The sequence below is a fragment of the Ictidomys tridecemlineatus genome, unplaced genomic scaffold (assembly GCF_052094955.1).
Source record: "Ictidomys tridecemlineatus isolate mIctTri1 unplaced genomic scaffold, mIctTri1.hap1 Scaffold_261, whole genome shotgun sequence".
Taxonomy (NCBI): Eukaryota; Metazoa; Chordata; class Mammalia; order Rodentia; family Sciuridae; genus Ictidomys; species Ictidomys tridecemlineatus.
Window position 1 is genome coordinate 262,457 of NW_027522274.1, and position 14,033 is coordinate 276,489.

Here is a 14,033-nt window from a genome sequence, read left to right on the forward strand (position 1 = left end):
CCCAATACGTCTCTGTCTGTCCTTCTCTGGTGTGTACATTCCTTTTTTCCCCTTTGACCTCTGTTTACAAAGTGATGCCATCTGCCTTCCCTGTATCTGTTCCCTGCTTTTCATGTGCTCCCAGTACAATATACATGGCCTCTTGGTCATTACTGGCCACCTCTGCCGAAGGTCACTGTGACCTCCTGCACATTGTCAAGTTCTCACCCTCTTTAGCTTCCAGCTTGTGGTGAGGTCCTCAGGCCAGCTAGACCAGAGAGGAAGCCAGGAAGATCCAGGAGCATCTGCTGGTGCAGAAAATAGGAAGAAGTGGGCCCAGAGTCCCAAGGGGTCCATGAGAAAGTTTCAGAGAGTAAGGATGGGGTGTTGCTGACACAGAGAGATCTGTCTTAGCTCCTCATCACTGAAGCAGGATGCCTCTGGGGACAAGATTTATGGAGGGCTCAGTGTATAGCTAAAATGGGGTTTGAAGACCTGTGGCCAAGGTAAGGGAAGGAGCAGAGGTGTCCTTACAGCTGGGGCAGAGGAAGAGGATGTGGGTGGTGAGTAGCAATGATGGGCAAGGAGGTGCCACACTATAGCTTCAGGGCTGTGATGGATGGTGGGAAGGCAGCTGTGGACACCTGGAGAGTGGGGTCATGTGCATCCCTGGGGACCAAGGAGACTGCAGCAGGGTTACTTTCTATTGTGGATGGGGGATTGAGGTCCTTGGTGCTCGCTGATGTGTCATTCTGCACAATCAGAGCTTTTGAATGAGAGGCAGAGTGGGCCATTTCCATGCACACAGGTGCTCCCTGTCTCCTGCTATGTGATGTTCTGCAGCACCTTGGGACTCTCTGCAATACGGCCATCACCATATGAGGTCCCTAGACCTTATGCCTCTAGAACTGTGAGCCAAAACAAACCATTTTGTTTTTAATTTTAAAATGGGCAACTTGTTTTTTTGGTTTGTTTATTTGTTTTGGAGGAACTGGTTCTTTATTTCAAAAGGACACTCGTCAACATTCAGCATCAAAACACTATTGGTTTCTCTTTCTCCTAACTGTCCTGAAGAGACTACAACAAAGTAGAGTACATTAAACCAGTAAGCTTCAGAATGTGTACCTGCAGGCCTCACAGAAACCTCAGCTCAGAGTGGAGTTGGTGGGGAAAGAAACTTTGAAAGGTCAGCATACTGCCAGCATATCCCAACCCCCAAAAAGCAAAGTTTCAAGTTAATATAAAATTTTAAAATGTTGTACATAAACATTGAACAAACACAATGAGATGGCAGAATGGGACGGCAGCTTCAGAGGCAGACAAGGGTGATGAGATGAGCTTCATAGCCAAGTCAGTGGCAAAAACAGCCTTTCTTTCAAGACAGCAGAAGAGCAATTTAGCAGTCACCTCCACATTGAGAGGCCCATGATCCCTTCTGTGAGTAGTTGGGAAGAGGGTAGAAATGGGAAAAAAATTTGGTCTGAGATCTAGCTCAGTGGTAGATCCCTTGCCTAACACATGCCAGACCCTGAGTTCAATTCCCAGCACCACAAAATAAATAAATAAATAAATTTTGCAAAGTTGCAGAAATCTCCCCTTCTTAGTTTATTCATTTCTGATGGAAAAAGTGAAAAATAAAAATAAAGTTTTCTAAAAATACCTTAAAGCCAATTCAAAAACCAAAAAACATACCTGAAGAGTGTAGGTTTTGGTCTTCGGCTAACTTGTCCTGGCCTTTCTGGTTTGGCTGGTATTTCATGCACAGTAATGAGGTTTCCCATAGCAGAGTCTTTCCCTGGGCTGTGTTTGGCCCATACCTTTTCTATCCTATGGAAAGAACAATATGGATTAGGCTGGAAAGTTACCTTCCAAAAATGAGAAAGGAATGAGCTTGCTGCCTCAGAGCTGTGGAATTATTTGGAATGGTTCATAGATGATTGCTATTACAATTAAAAAAATGCAATTACAAAATGTGGACATCACAACATGCTTTTAAAGTCACTTGGCATGGTGCTCATTCCCTTTTTCTGAAGGCTTTTAGCCTCTAGCCCAGCTGGAATCTCTGGGAAAAGGCAGAGACATTTTGGTGAAAGAGACAAGGGGTTTGGAATAAGAGGACTGCTGAAAAGAGAAAGCAGCCTTCCTGTTGAAGATCAGTCCTCAGTCAAGGTCAGCTTGGGCTGGCTGGTTTCAGGCAGGTCAAGCTCAGAGTCAGGAGCAGCAGGACCTGGAGCTCTGGCTCTCATTCAGGTCAAGCAGTCTGGCCCAGCATCCTCTGTGTACAGAGGTCTCCTCTTTGGTGCACTTTGGCTTATCTTTCAAATCATCAGTTGTCTTTTCCAGTTTTCTCAGCAAACTCAGCACAGGTCTCTGCCTCCTTGAGGAGGTAAGAATCAGTAAGAATCTTTCTCTGCTCGCACTTGTCTTCCTTTTGAGAGTCCTTTCCTTCAGCATCACCCACACACTTCAGGCTCTGGTCCATCAATCTGATCTGCTCATCTATCTCTGGGCAATGGGACTCTGACAGCTCATCTCATTCCTCCATGTGTTCCAAGTCTCCTTCAGTAATCGCTAAGTAAGAGCCACCTCTTCACACTTCTGACTGTTTCTCTGTGGTATGCTCAGCCTCTTTGAGTTGGATTTCCAGTGGTTCCATCCTTTCCTCATCTTTGAGGTCCCAGTTTTCACTAACTTTCGGGCCTCTCACTCTCATCAGCAGCTTTTTTGCTTCTCCAGCTTTTGCAGGATGATAGCCAGGCACCTCTGGGCACAGGTCAGCTCCCCTTCAATAAGATGAGCCCTATGGTGCGAGGAGGCTGCCTCAGCCTCATCCTGTTCCCCAGCCACCTTTATTCTACTGCCTACCTCTCCTCTGTGTCATTGGCCTGCTGCTGCAGAATCTGGATCTTGTGTCACCACCTTGAGGATGGCGATCCTGGCCACGGTGCTCACCCAGCCGATGACTGGCTTTGGCTTCTGCTTTCTCTGCATGGAATTGCAGCCACTTCTCCAAAATAGGCAATTTGTATCACCAGTGCAAGGCTTTCAAAGGCATCATCCAGTAGAGAAGGCCTAGAGAAGAACTATTTTGGAAGAGGATGAGGAGTGGGAGAGGAAGGCTGGCTGGAGGTACCTCTACCAGGTACCTGGGTCACAGAGCTAGGTGAAAAATAGTTGGAATGGGCACACTGGGGCCTGCAGGTCCAGCTGGAAGGTCCATGTGGCCCTGTGGTTCCTCCAAGATCCCCATAGCAGAAAAAGAACCCCAAGCCTGAGTCTGTACCAGCCATGTAGGTTGTCAGTGTAAGGGACAGGTGGGTGGGGTATACCAAGGCCATATATCTTTCTTGGATCCTCTTCTTTCACCTGCTGAATATCAGAACTCTCCAGAATTCTGTCATATCTGCTTTATAATCTGCTAGTGACCTGAACTTTTTCATATCACTATTCTTCTTGCTGGCACCAATAGAGACTGAATGGGACATTCCCCTTGCCCCCTGCCCAGACCTCCTCCTCCCAGCCTTTGCTGTTTTTAGCTCTGTCCACCTTGAAGGAAGCCACTGCTCTCCATCTCTCCCCAGGTCCTCCCCATGCAGCCCACCCAGAGCCTAGCCCAGCTTGGCACCTCTTTGCACTGCAGCTGTGTGTGAGATTGATGACAGTGAATTCCCCAGGCCCCACAGCTCCCGGGACAGGTGTGGGAAGACATCTGAGTGACCAAGATGCCCAGGCAGGCCAGGCATGGGGAGCTGTTCACAAGGAGACAAGCCTACTCCAAAGGCCTGAAACTTTGAAGGAAGGTGACACCTCCTAAGGGCCACCGGGAGCAGCAGCTCAGGGCTCTGGCTGGGCCTGGCCCTGGGAAGGCCTGAGGCTGACCACAGGGCTCTGGAGAAGAGGAGGATCACTGGTACTTGGAGTGCCATCTTATAGCAGGTCAGGTCTTCTGTCAGGCCTCTTTGCCCTCCAGGATTCTAGCACCATGGTAGTTTCTATTCCCACAGAGATAGATTGCTCATAGCAGGTGCAGTTTGGGGAACCACAGACAATGTAGGTCACCTTTATCATGCCAGACTCCCAGGGCAGGAAGATATGATGAAACAGAAACCTCCAAACTGGCTGGGTGGACAGAAGCTGGTTGCTGAGGTGCCACCACACCCCGAGAGGAGCCTGGCAGGCAGGCCTATTTGTAGCATCGGCCCTTCTGTGGCTGAGTACCCACAGTGACAGGCAAGGCCACTCTCCCTATGGGCACAGGTAGACATAGTCTGCAGTCCTCTGCTGCTTCTTTTTTTTTAATAACTTCATTTTGTTTATTTATTTTTATGTGGTGCTGAGGATCTAACCCAGTGCCTCACAAGTGAGGGGCAAGCACTCTACCACTGAGTCACAACCCCAGCGCCATGCACTCCTCTGCTTCTAGAGGCCCACTGCTGACCTATGGGGGATATCACCCCATCCTCACCCCCACCCCCATGTTACCTGTAGGCCTGGTGGCCCACTCCAGGCTTCTAGGTTCCGGATTGAAGATGTCCCACTGTGGGGAGTTCACGTGGGGCATCTTATCTCCCTGTTTGACTGTCAGCATCTCTGGGGTACAGGGTGTTCTCACGCCTCTATCTGCTGGGCATAGAGGTGCTCTGGTGAATGCTCAGGGGTTGGTAACTGATCCCTCCTTTCCTTGAGGGTCCTCTGGTTGCTCCTGTGTGTCTCATAGAACAAGGACCTGTTACCGTGTGGGCTCTGGACATCTGCCTGCTGGCTGTCCCATGCCACTACCTGAGGCCCACATTTCCGAGCTGCTCTGCCTTTTCCTTCTTCAGCCATGGGTGCCTGCCTCCTTCTGACACCCTCCTAGACAGGGCTGCCAGGCCCATCATGACTCATTCTCTCAGCTGGCAGGAAATTTGCCAGCTTTGGACCCCACCAGTGTCCTCCAGTGTGGCAATGAGTTGAAGGTGAGCTGTGATGTTTTTCTCTGTCTTCATTGCTGCCATGGTATGGGTTGAATTGTGTTCCCCAGAATTCTGTATGCTCAGGTTCTGACCCCTGGTACTCTAGAAGGAGTAGGGTCATCACAGATATAATGAAGACAGGTTTATTCTGAAGTAAAGTGGCCTCTAATCCAATGATTGGTGTCTTTATAAAAAGAGGTCTATGGACACAAAGACACCTGCACATAGGGAGCATCCCTGTGAAGGGGCCAGAGATGCCAGATGCCAGGGCAACAGCAGCAGGTTCCTCCCAGGGCCCCACTATCTTGAATTTGCAGCACCAGAAGCAGGAGGAGGTAAGTGCCTGCCTTTGGAGCTGACTTTGCTTTGGCGCCTGAGCACACTACCCCAGAGAGCTGGGTGGATTTGTGGGGAAAAGGAAGTGCCCACTCTGCTGATGCTGGAGGTGGCTCTCTAGAAAACTCGGCTCTTGTATTAGCTGCACTCCAGTGCCCTGTTCAAATCTCCCTCCCCAGCCAAAAGCCCTGATGGGACAAAGTTCCAAGACACAGATTTTGGGAATGCATACAATTGCCTTCCAACCCCTGGGCTGACCGTAGTCGGTTCTGAGCCTGTGTGTGGATGGATGTTAATCCTATCAATCAGCAGACAGCACTCACCCTCTCCCTCAGACTTTCTCCAGGTTCTGTCTCTTCCCTGAATCCCCACTCCCAGGCTGGGCAGGTGGCACAGAGATGCCAGGAGTGTGCAGAACAGGGAATCTTGTAGTGCAGAGAGAGGCAGAGAATCTCCAGTGCAGAGAGAGGCCCTGTGGAGGCTGGAATGGAGGCTGTCCTTCTTGAGGGGTGAGAGGGGTAGGGAGGGCCTAGAGGAAGCTTATGAACCCCTGCAGCTTGTCTGTTGTGTCTCTGTCCCCCAGACTTACTCTATTCTCCTGCCAGACCTCCTGGTTTTAACACCAAGCTCCTGGCCCCAGCTCCACCCAGGGGCCCTTCAGCCTGGGAAGCAGAGGGCTTGCTGACCCCTCTGTCTTTCTGTGAGGGATTTTGTAGTTTGGAAACTCAGTTGCTGGCCTGCAAACAGAACTGGTGCTTGCCACCCACATGTCTCTTCCAAGGTTCTACAGATAAGGGCAGGCACGTGCCCCACCAGCTGTCCTTTCCTTCTGCCACCCCATGCCAGCTCTGTCATTTGGGCACACACTCCTTCCAGCTGGGAATGTGTGAGGTGGAGGGGGCCATCCTGCAGGGTGGGAAAGCCTTCTGAGCGCTGCCTCACTTGCCATGGGGCCTGTTTTGAGAGCAAGGAGTGGTGCTGGTGGTGGTAGTGGTTATGGTAGTGGTGTTGGTGTTGTTGATGGTGATGGTGGTGATGGTGGTGGTGGTGGTGGTGGTGGTGTTGATAGTGTTGGTGTTGGTGGTTACAGTTGCCTTTTCTGAGTATAGGAAATGTGGACAAGCATAAAGGGTTTGCCTGGGAATATGGGGTCCCTATAGGCAAATCCATTATGTTTGTCCACAAATGAACTATTGGCAGGGCCATTTAACCTAAATTTCCTTATTTGTTAAATGGGAATGTGAATCAGGCATCTCTTGGTTTCTCCACGCTCAGGTAGATTGTGCTTCTGTGAGGGGTCCCTTGAGTCTTATCACTGAATAGCCCAGTGACTTCAGGAATATTTCTTACCCTCTGTCCAGCAGAATAGGACACCTAAGTCTGCTTCAGGCCCCACTATCAATATATCCTAACACAGGTCAGCTGTGACTCTTTGCCCGAGGGAAATGGACAGCTTTAGGAAGTCCATGTTCTCTCCTGGTTGACATCACAGAGCAGGTTTCTTCATCACAGGGAAGGGTCCATACCTAAGGTTGACTTAGCCTTTACTCAGGAGGACCCAGGAATTAGCCTCTGTCACCTAGCCAGCTAGAAGGGCATCCTGAGGGCATCTGAACCAGTATGCCCAGGTCACAGGACCTGAGGTAGATGGAACATGGGACAGCCACTGAGCATCACCTTTTACTCCTGGCCTTTCATCTTAAGGACTGGAAAATGGGGGCCTTCCAAGGTAAACAGAGCTCATTGGACCTGGAAGAGATGTGTGGGCACAGGGAAAATAAGGTTCCCAGTTTCCAGGCTTTCCTGATTAGAGAGCATGCAGGCAGCAAGCTTCCTCCAGGGGAGGGCCAGCCTCCTGCTCCCTAGAGACCTGCACTCAGGGCTGGAGAACCCCTGTGGGGAAGCCCCAGCAAGGCACCGTGCCACATTTGGTGTGGCGCTTGTGCATCTCAGGCCTAACATCGAGTCTTCTTTGCCTATAGTCTAAAGCCAGCCTGAGTCAGCACAGCCTTCTAGAACCTTCCTGTGGACTTTCAGGCAGACTGTTTGGGCTCAGCATGTGTTCCCATTCTTGCTTCTGCCTTCTTGGAAGTGACAGTGGGGTCACTCTTGAGCCTCAGGGTCCAAGAAAGACCACATGAGGAGTAAGTCATGAAAAGTCAGAGGCAAGTGGCCTGTGACTGAGGGTGGTGGGAAACCTGTGCTCTTTCCTGGGGATCATGGGTATTAGATTCTCTGCCCAGGGCCTCTGGTGGGAGCCCTGATCGCAGTGACTGTGATCATCAGGGAAAGATTCAAAGGAGGAAGTGACTTGCTTTTCAAAATTATTTCAAATACCCTTTCCATTAAGATGGGTTTTCTTCATGAAGGCTGGTTCATTAGTCTTAATGGTCTTTTAAAATGATTATTAGTTAAGATGATTTCCAAGGAGGGGGAGGAATCTTGTCCCTTGTGCTGTGCCTCTTCAGGTGACCATGGAGGATGGGAACAAGCCACAGAGTTTACACTATTAGGGCCAAGTGGCTAGGTCTGGGCACGGGAAGTTAAACAAAGAAATCCTGGCAGCTCCAGGATTCAGAACCAGGTACCCACACTCATACAGAGGTTTCCTGCAGCCTCAGAGTGTGCCACTGGCAGTGCCCATGAATATATGTGGTCAGACCCAGGCCCCTGTGACCTGTCTCGGAGCAGCTCTTGGATCTGCCCCCTGAGCCGTGAAGTGCCAGTGATAGCTGTATCCCCTGATGGTCTCATCCCTAGTGCCCCTAGCCTCAGGCTGTGCCAGCCAAATTCAGAAATGAGATTGAAATCCAAGTGCCGTTCCTTAGAACATTAGCCTGTGGGTTCTGAGGCGGTCAGAAATAAGGGGACCTTGGAGATTAGAATCTCTGGCTCAGACACACCGAGGACCTCTGTTCTCTCTCTGTTCAGTGCAGACAGCAGTGTCTGGGAAGAATGTCAGCAGGCTTTGCTGCCCTCTGACTCTGAAGTGAGGAGCTGTGGCAACGCCTTGCAAGGCCAGTGCCCACAGCCCCGTGGCGTAACTGCAGCACTCCTTGCATGAGCTCTGGCCCTTGCCCATCCCCATATCATGTCGTTCTCCCGAGCCTGAGCCAGTGTGGCTCAGGCAAGAGAAGCAGCTGGCATAAAGGACAGAGCACCTGCCATTCCCCAGAGTGCTCCATGCCCTGTGTTCTTGTGGTTCGCTTAGGATGGTTGGAACACTGTGAACCATCATTTTGTGCTTCGAGAATCATCAGTTCCTTTTCAGGCTGTTTCTGCTTCGGCAAACACGCTGGGAAATTTGGATTTCCAATTTCCTTTCCCTCTTTTGCTCCTGATAGTTCATAATGTGCTGATGCCCCAGGCCTGGCCCTTTGTTATAAAATGCCTCTTGGTGCTGCCTGTATGGCCACACTGGGCTTCATGTTCCCAGAGAGCCACCAGGGTTGTGGCCTCCACTCAGAGGATGTTCTGTCCTCCTCCCTCAGCATCTGGCTCCCCTCCTGAGCCCAGCAGGTCACCCTTTAATCACTTCTTCTGCTGGCAGGGAAGGTGTGAGGAGGCTGCCAGTCTTGGCTAGAGGTTGGCAGGTGCCCAGGGCTATGGGCGGCCTGCCTGCCCCCAGCTTGGTGAAGGGCTGAAGTCCCTTAGTACCCTCTCTGTGGGAGATGGAGTGCTCAGTGAAACCACAGGCTCGGCCGTGGTAAGACCATGTCCTCGTCCTGCTCCCCTGTGCTATCTCACCCACACCTACTTTCCTTTGCCCCTTGTCAGTCACTTTGTCTTTCCTGAGGCCCTGCTGTGCCTGGCCCTGGAGCTGGACCAGCTCTGCCCTCTTCTGGGTCCTCTGGGAGGGAAGAGAGGAGAGGGTAGGGTGGGTGGAAGGAAGGACGGCGGGACCTGCTTCTTGCTTCCCTGCTTCCTCTCTGGTAGATGCACCTGAAAGGTGAGTGAGCGAGTTGGTGGGGGTGCACCCTGGGTGGAGGGTCCCTCCTCTGCCATGCTGCAGTGGCTTAGATCTGCCTGGGAGAATCCTAGCTTGAGATTAACCGCTTGGAGGAAGTATGGCAAAATGAACAAGCAGTTGCCAGACTGCATCCCAGCACTGGGATCCTGCCACCGCAGGCTCCTGTGGCTGGAAGGACCATGGCATCTCAGTGTGCTCTAGCAGCTTATGTTTTCCAGGGCAGCTGTTATCAGCAGGCAGGTGCCAGCGCCCTGCTCCACTCACAGACTGATTATGGCTGAGCTCAAACAATGGACTGAGTGTTCTGCCTGTGAGTGTCCTGAGGGAAAGCTTTTCCCTCACCAGGATCAAATGCTGGGCTCCCTTTGTGCTATGCGAGGCCACAAGGAAGGCTTGTCTCTTCCCCAACAGGACAAGTGCTCTGGATCTGGAGAATGGCCCTGCAGCAGGTGCCCTGGGCTGGGCTCTGTTTGATTTCCACCAGGCCTTACATGTCACCACCCAGATCCTGTCCTGCCATTGGTTGGGGTCAGTATCTCTGCAAGAGGCAGAGGGGTGGCATTTGCAGACTGGGGAACAGGTGGATGAGGCTTTGATACCTTCCCTACTCTGAGGACCCAGGTCTAGCCCTGCCCCTCGCTGCCCACAGCAGGCCTCTAGCTCTGCTCCTTCATCCAAGGCAGGGCTGTGCTGCTTGGCCTCCGCTCTGTGGCGTGGGCTCAGCTCCCCAGCCCTCTCTTGCCCACTCTTGCACCACACAAGTCCTTGACACCAAGGAGGCTGGAAACCAGAGTGGCCAGCACTGTAACCATGTTACTCAAAAGGAGATTTCTAGCTCTTTCTTCCCTCCTCCAAAAGGAAGCGTTTGGATGGAGGACGTAGACAGGTCCCTCTGGCTCTAACACACCATGAGCCTAGACTGGATTTCTAAATCTGACATGGAGATTGACATTGAAGTGACATATCCTCCCAGTTAGCCAAGGCCCACTTGGCTCTCTATAGCTGCTTCACCCTAACTCATAGGTGTGTGTCCAGAGCGGTCTCAAGTCCCTGGCTCTTGCCCAGCCTCTCAGATATGGTAGACTTTGGATCTCCCTGAATAAGGGTTATTCCAAAGCAGAAAATTGATTTCTTTCAGCCTGAGATTGACTTCCTATATCTTTACAGCTCACCATTCAGGAGCTCTCCTCCTTTCTACCTTCTTCCTCTTTAAGATCACAGATAAAGGTAGAAAGTTCTTCCTTTGCCGTTACCATCTGAAGAATATTGACTTTGAGCCAGAAGATGATAGGATTTAGCCCCTAATTCTGCTATTTCCCAGCTGTGTGACTTTGAGAAAGTTATATAACCTCTCTGTGCCTCATTTTCTTCAACTATGAAGTGATGTGTCATCTCATAGAGCCCTCATCTCTTAGGGTTGTTGTGGGGAGCAAATAAGCTAAGGTATTATAGTGCCTAGCACGTGCTAAATCTGTACAGGTGTATGGCGAGGACAATGAAGATGATTACGCCAACATCATCCTCCTGAGGTGGCATAGATGGTAGAACAGCGTGAGGGTTAGAGTCGGGGACCTGGGGTCAGACTTGCTCTGCACTCATTGGTGGTGGGAAGTAGATTTCGAGTCTCGAATGCCCTGAGACAGACAGCAGGGCTAACAGGCAGACTCACCTCCATGGGGCTAAGTCTCTCCTTTCCCCTCCACAGGCACACATTCTGGCAGTTCCGCCATGAGAACCCCACGACCAGGGTGGGGGCCCCTCCCCCCCGATGGGCTCCCTGGCTTCAACAGTGGGGTGATGCTGCTGAGCCTGGAGGCCATGCGCCAGTCCCCGCTCTACAGCCACCTGGTGGAGCCCACGCACGTGCAGCAGCTAGCCAGCAAGTACCACTTCCGCGGCCACCTCGGGGACCAGGACTTCTTTACCACGATCGGCATGGAGCACCCCGAGCTCTTCCATGTGCTGGACTGTACCTGGAACCGGCAGCTGTGCACCTGGTGGAGGGACCATGGCTACAGCGACGTCTTTGACGCTTACTTCCACTGCGAGGGCCACGTCAAGATCTACCACGGGAACTGCAACACCCCCATCCTGGACGACTAGGTGCATTTGCACCGCCTGCTTCTGCTCTGGGGCAGGCCCCAGGGAAGTATCACCCCCTGGAAAGACTCTGCAGAGACATCCTCCAGGATCATGGCATTGCAGATCTCTCACCTAGCTGGTCACTGTCCTGAGGCCACCCCATGAAGACTGGCCTTTGCATTGCTGGTGCTCAGGACCTTCTTCCTTCAGGGGACCAGGCATCAAGAAGTATGCACACATAGACATCTTCCTGTAGGCTGGGAACAGCATATGAAGAGAGGGAAGGAAAGAAAATGGTGCCCAGGTCCTCAAGGAGCCAGAATCCTTTGAGAAACTGCCTTTCTTGGACCAAATATAAATTTAAATTGGCAGGCCTCTATTTTATTAGAAAGAATAAACAATACCACTGTGGTTCCCACTGAGCTCTGGATGAATGAGCCAGGGTTTTAACAAGCAGTCCAGAGCTGAAGCTTCCGAAGGAGGCCTGACCTTCCATGTCCTGACCTCAGGAGCTGTGTGCTCCCTCAAGACACTCACGTGGCATGGCACAGGCTGCAAGATTGCCACCTTTCTGAGGAAGGCCTCCAAGGCCAGCTGGGGCCCACCTAAAAATTTCCTTGCTGTACCATTTAAAGCTTTATCCCCCGGTAACATCCGAGAATTCCATTGTCGCCTATCCATCCAAACCAACTCCAGGAGACCTGATTGTACTAGGAAGTCAAGTCCACTATCAAAGAACAGAGACTGGCCACCCCAAGGACATGCAGTGCAATCATCAGGCCTGGGAAGACTCATTCCAAAGAATAGCCCAGCAGTTCCCAGGGGCACCTGAGTGGGCTCTGAAGGGGTGTTGCTCATAGGCTTCTAATTATTCTAGTCTCTGTTTAAAAAAAATCACTGTACTTTTCTGTCATGCCACACCAGACCCTGTACCTGAGCAGACATTACAGTGTGGTTGTCTTTCTTCTTGTGAGGGCTTCTACTGTAGGTCAGCTGCAGACATGAAGGCCCTGGGGTCCCATTTTGTACTTGAGCTGATGTCCTTGGGCAAGAAATATTGTAGGATTTTCATCTTATTTTAATTTTGTTTACATTTTAATTTTTTTGCATCATGGATGAGAATAGCTAATAAATAATCTTTGAGAACACGGTGGTTCATGTTGTTTGTTCTCCAAACAGTATTCAGCCACATGAAGCTTCTGAAGGAGGAGTGCCATCAATATCATTCAGGTCCCCTCTTCACCTGATTAGGTGTTGCAGCCTCACAGCTGGTCTCTAAGACCAAAGAGAGGGCGTGTCTGAGGGCATCAGGGAGGTAGGTGTCTGTTGGGTTCAAAATGCAGAATGATTTCATTCTAGGTACTGATGGGTCTGTCTGCTCCTGGGAGCAACCCCACCCCCACCCCCAGGACCACCCTCACTCCCCACCCCTGCCTCTAGCTTCCCAGCCCCACCTTCCCCATTCCATTGAGCCCTGAGTGGATGAGGGGAGCATGGCCTCCCCAGCCCTCTGCAGTGGCACAGTCAGTGGTTACTTGATTTCCTATTTATAGCTACCAGTTATTGAGCGCCTGCTGTGAGCAAAGCACTGTATGAGGGGGATTTATATATGCTGTTGATTATACTCATGAAAACCTCAGGAAGGTGGTTCTGATTCTGAAATTGACTGTAAGAAAATGTAAGAGACAGGGCTAGAGTCACACACAACATGAAAAAGCCTGGAAGCCACTTAAAATATTGAATAAGGAAATAGATAATGTATGCTGTGGTCACATAATGGAAGACTTTATTAAAAATCATATTTGAAGGAATATTTAATGCATCAGGAAATGCTTACAGTGTACTATTGAGTAAAAATAGATGGAAAATATAAGATTTATATGACATGAGCCTTTATTTTGGAAATTACATAAATCTATGTAATTTTTAAAATATCGGTATGAGTTTGTATACATAACAGATAAGCACACACATTAAACTCAGTATGTGTAAAAGAGACGAGAGGTCAAGCCTGTTCTGCTGTAGTTCATTAGTTGAACTCCTAAAAAGCCATGTGTTTCAAATATCACAATTAAAAAAATAACAACAGAAAAAAAACTCTCAGTGTCGGGAGGAAAGTGGATTAAAGGCTAGAAAATTTTGGAGTAACAATAATCAAGGATTTTTCTGCAGTAATTTCAATAATTAAAGTATTTCTAAAGCTATGAGTATCTCTTGTTATTGCAAAGAAAATTAATAAACTTGTTGTTAAAAATGATCAGAAGCCCAACAGCATCGCCTACTTACTTTTGAGATCCCTCTCCTCTGTCCCCAGTGGCTGTACCCCCTGTGGTGAATGACAAAATCACACACCAGAGGAAACCCAGCAAAGACACAGTTGACAAATCTTGGAGTGCTGGTTCCTGCATGGGGTCCTGTTGGAACAAGTGTAATGCAAACGTAATTAATTGCACTGTACTTAATTTGTTTCATGAACACTTTCACTATTGAGTGGTTTTCATGAAAAGAACAAAAGTCTGAAAAGAGAATATTTCTGGGTACTAATATTAAGTTACTTTTAATCTTCATCTATATTTTGTGTTTTAATAATGAATATTAATCTAATGCCACACACTTTTATCTACACTCCTCTGCAATTAAGGCAAGTAGTAGTGCTGACCTTTTTTCAGCTTGTGATTGGCTGTGGCTGACCTAAGAAAACATAATCTAGG

At 49.8% G+C, this 14,033-nt stretch overlaps 2 pseudogenes; one reads left to right on the forward strand and one right to left on the reverse strand.

The window, feature by feature from the left end:
• Positions 1-2,190: 2,190 nt before the first annotated feature.
• LOC144373148 (uncharacterized) lies at positions 2,191-10,915 on the reverse strand (annotated as a pseudogene).
• LOC144373149 (xyloside xylosyltransferase 1 pseudogene) lies at positions 10,914-12,468 on the forward strand (annotated as a pseudogene).
• Positions 12,469-14,033: the final 1,565 nt, after the last annotated feature.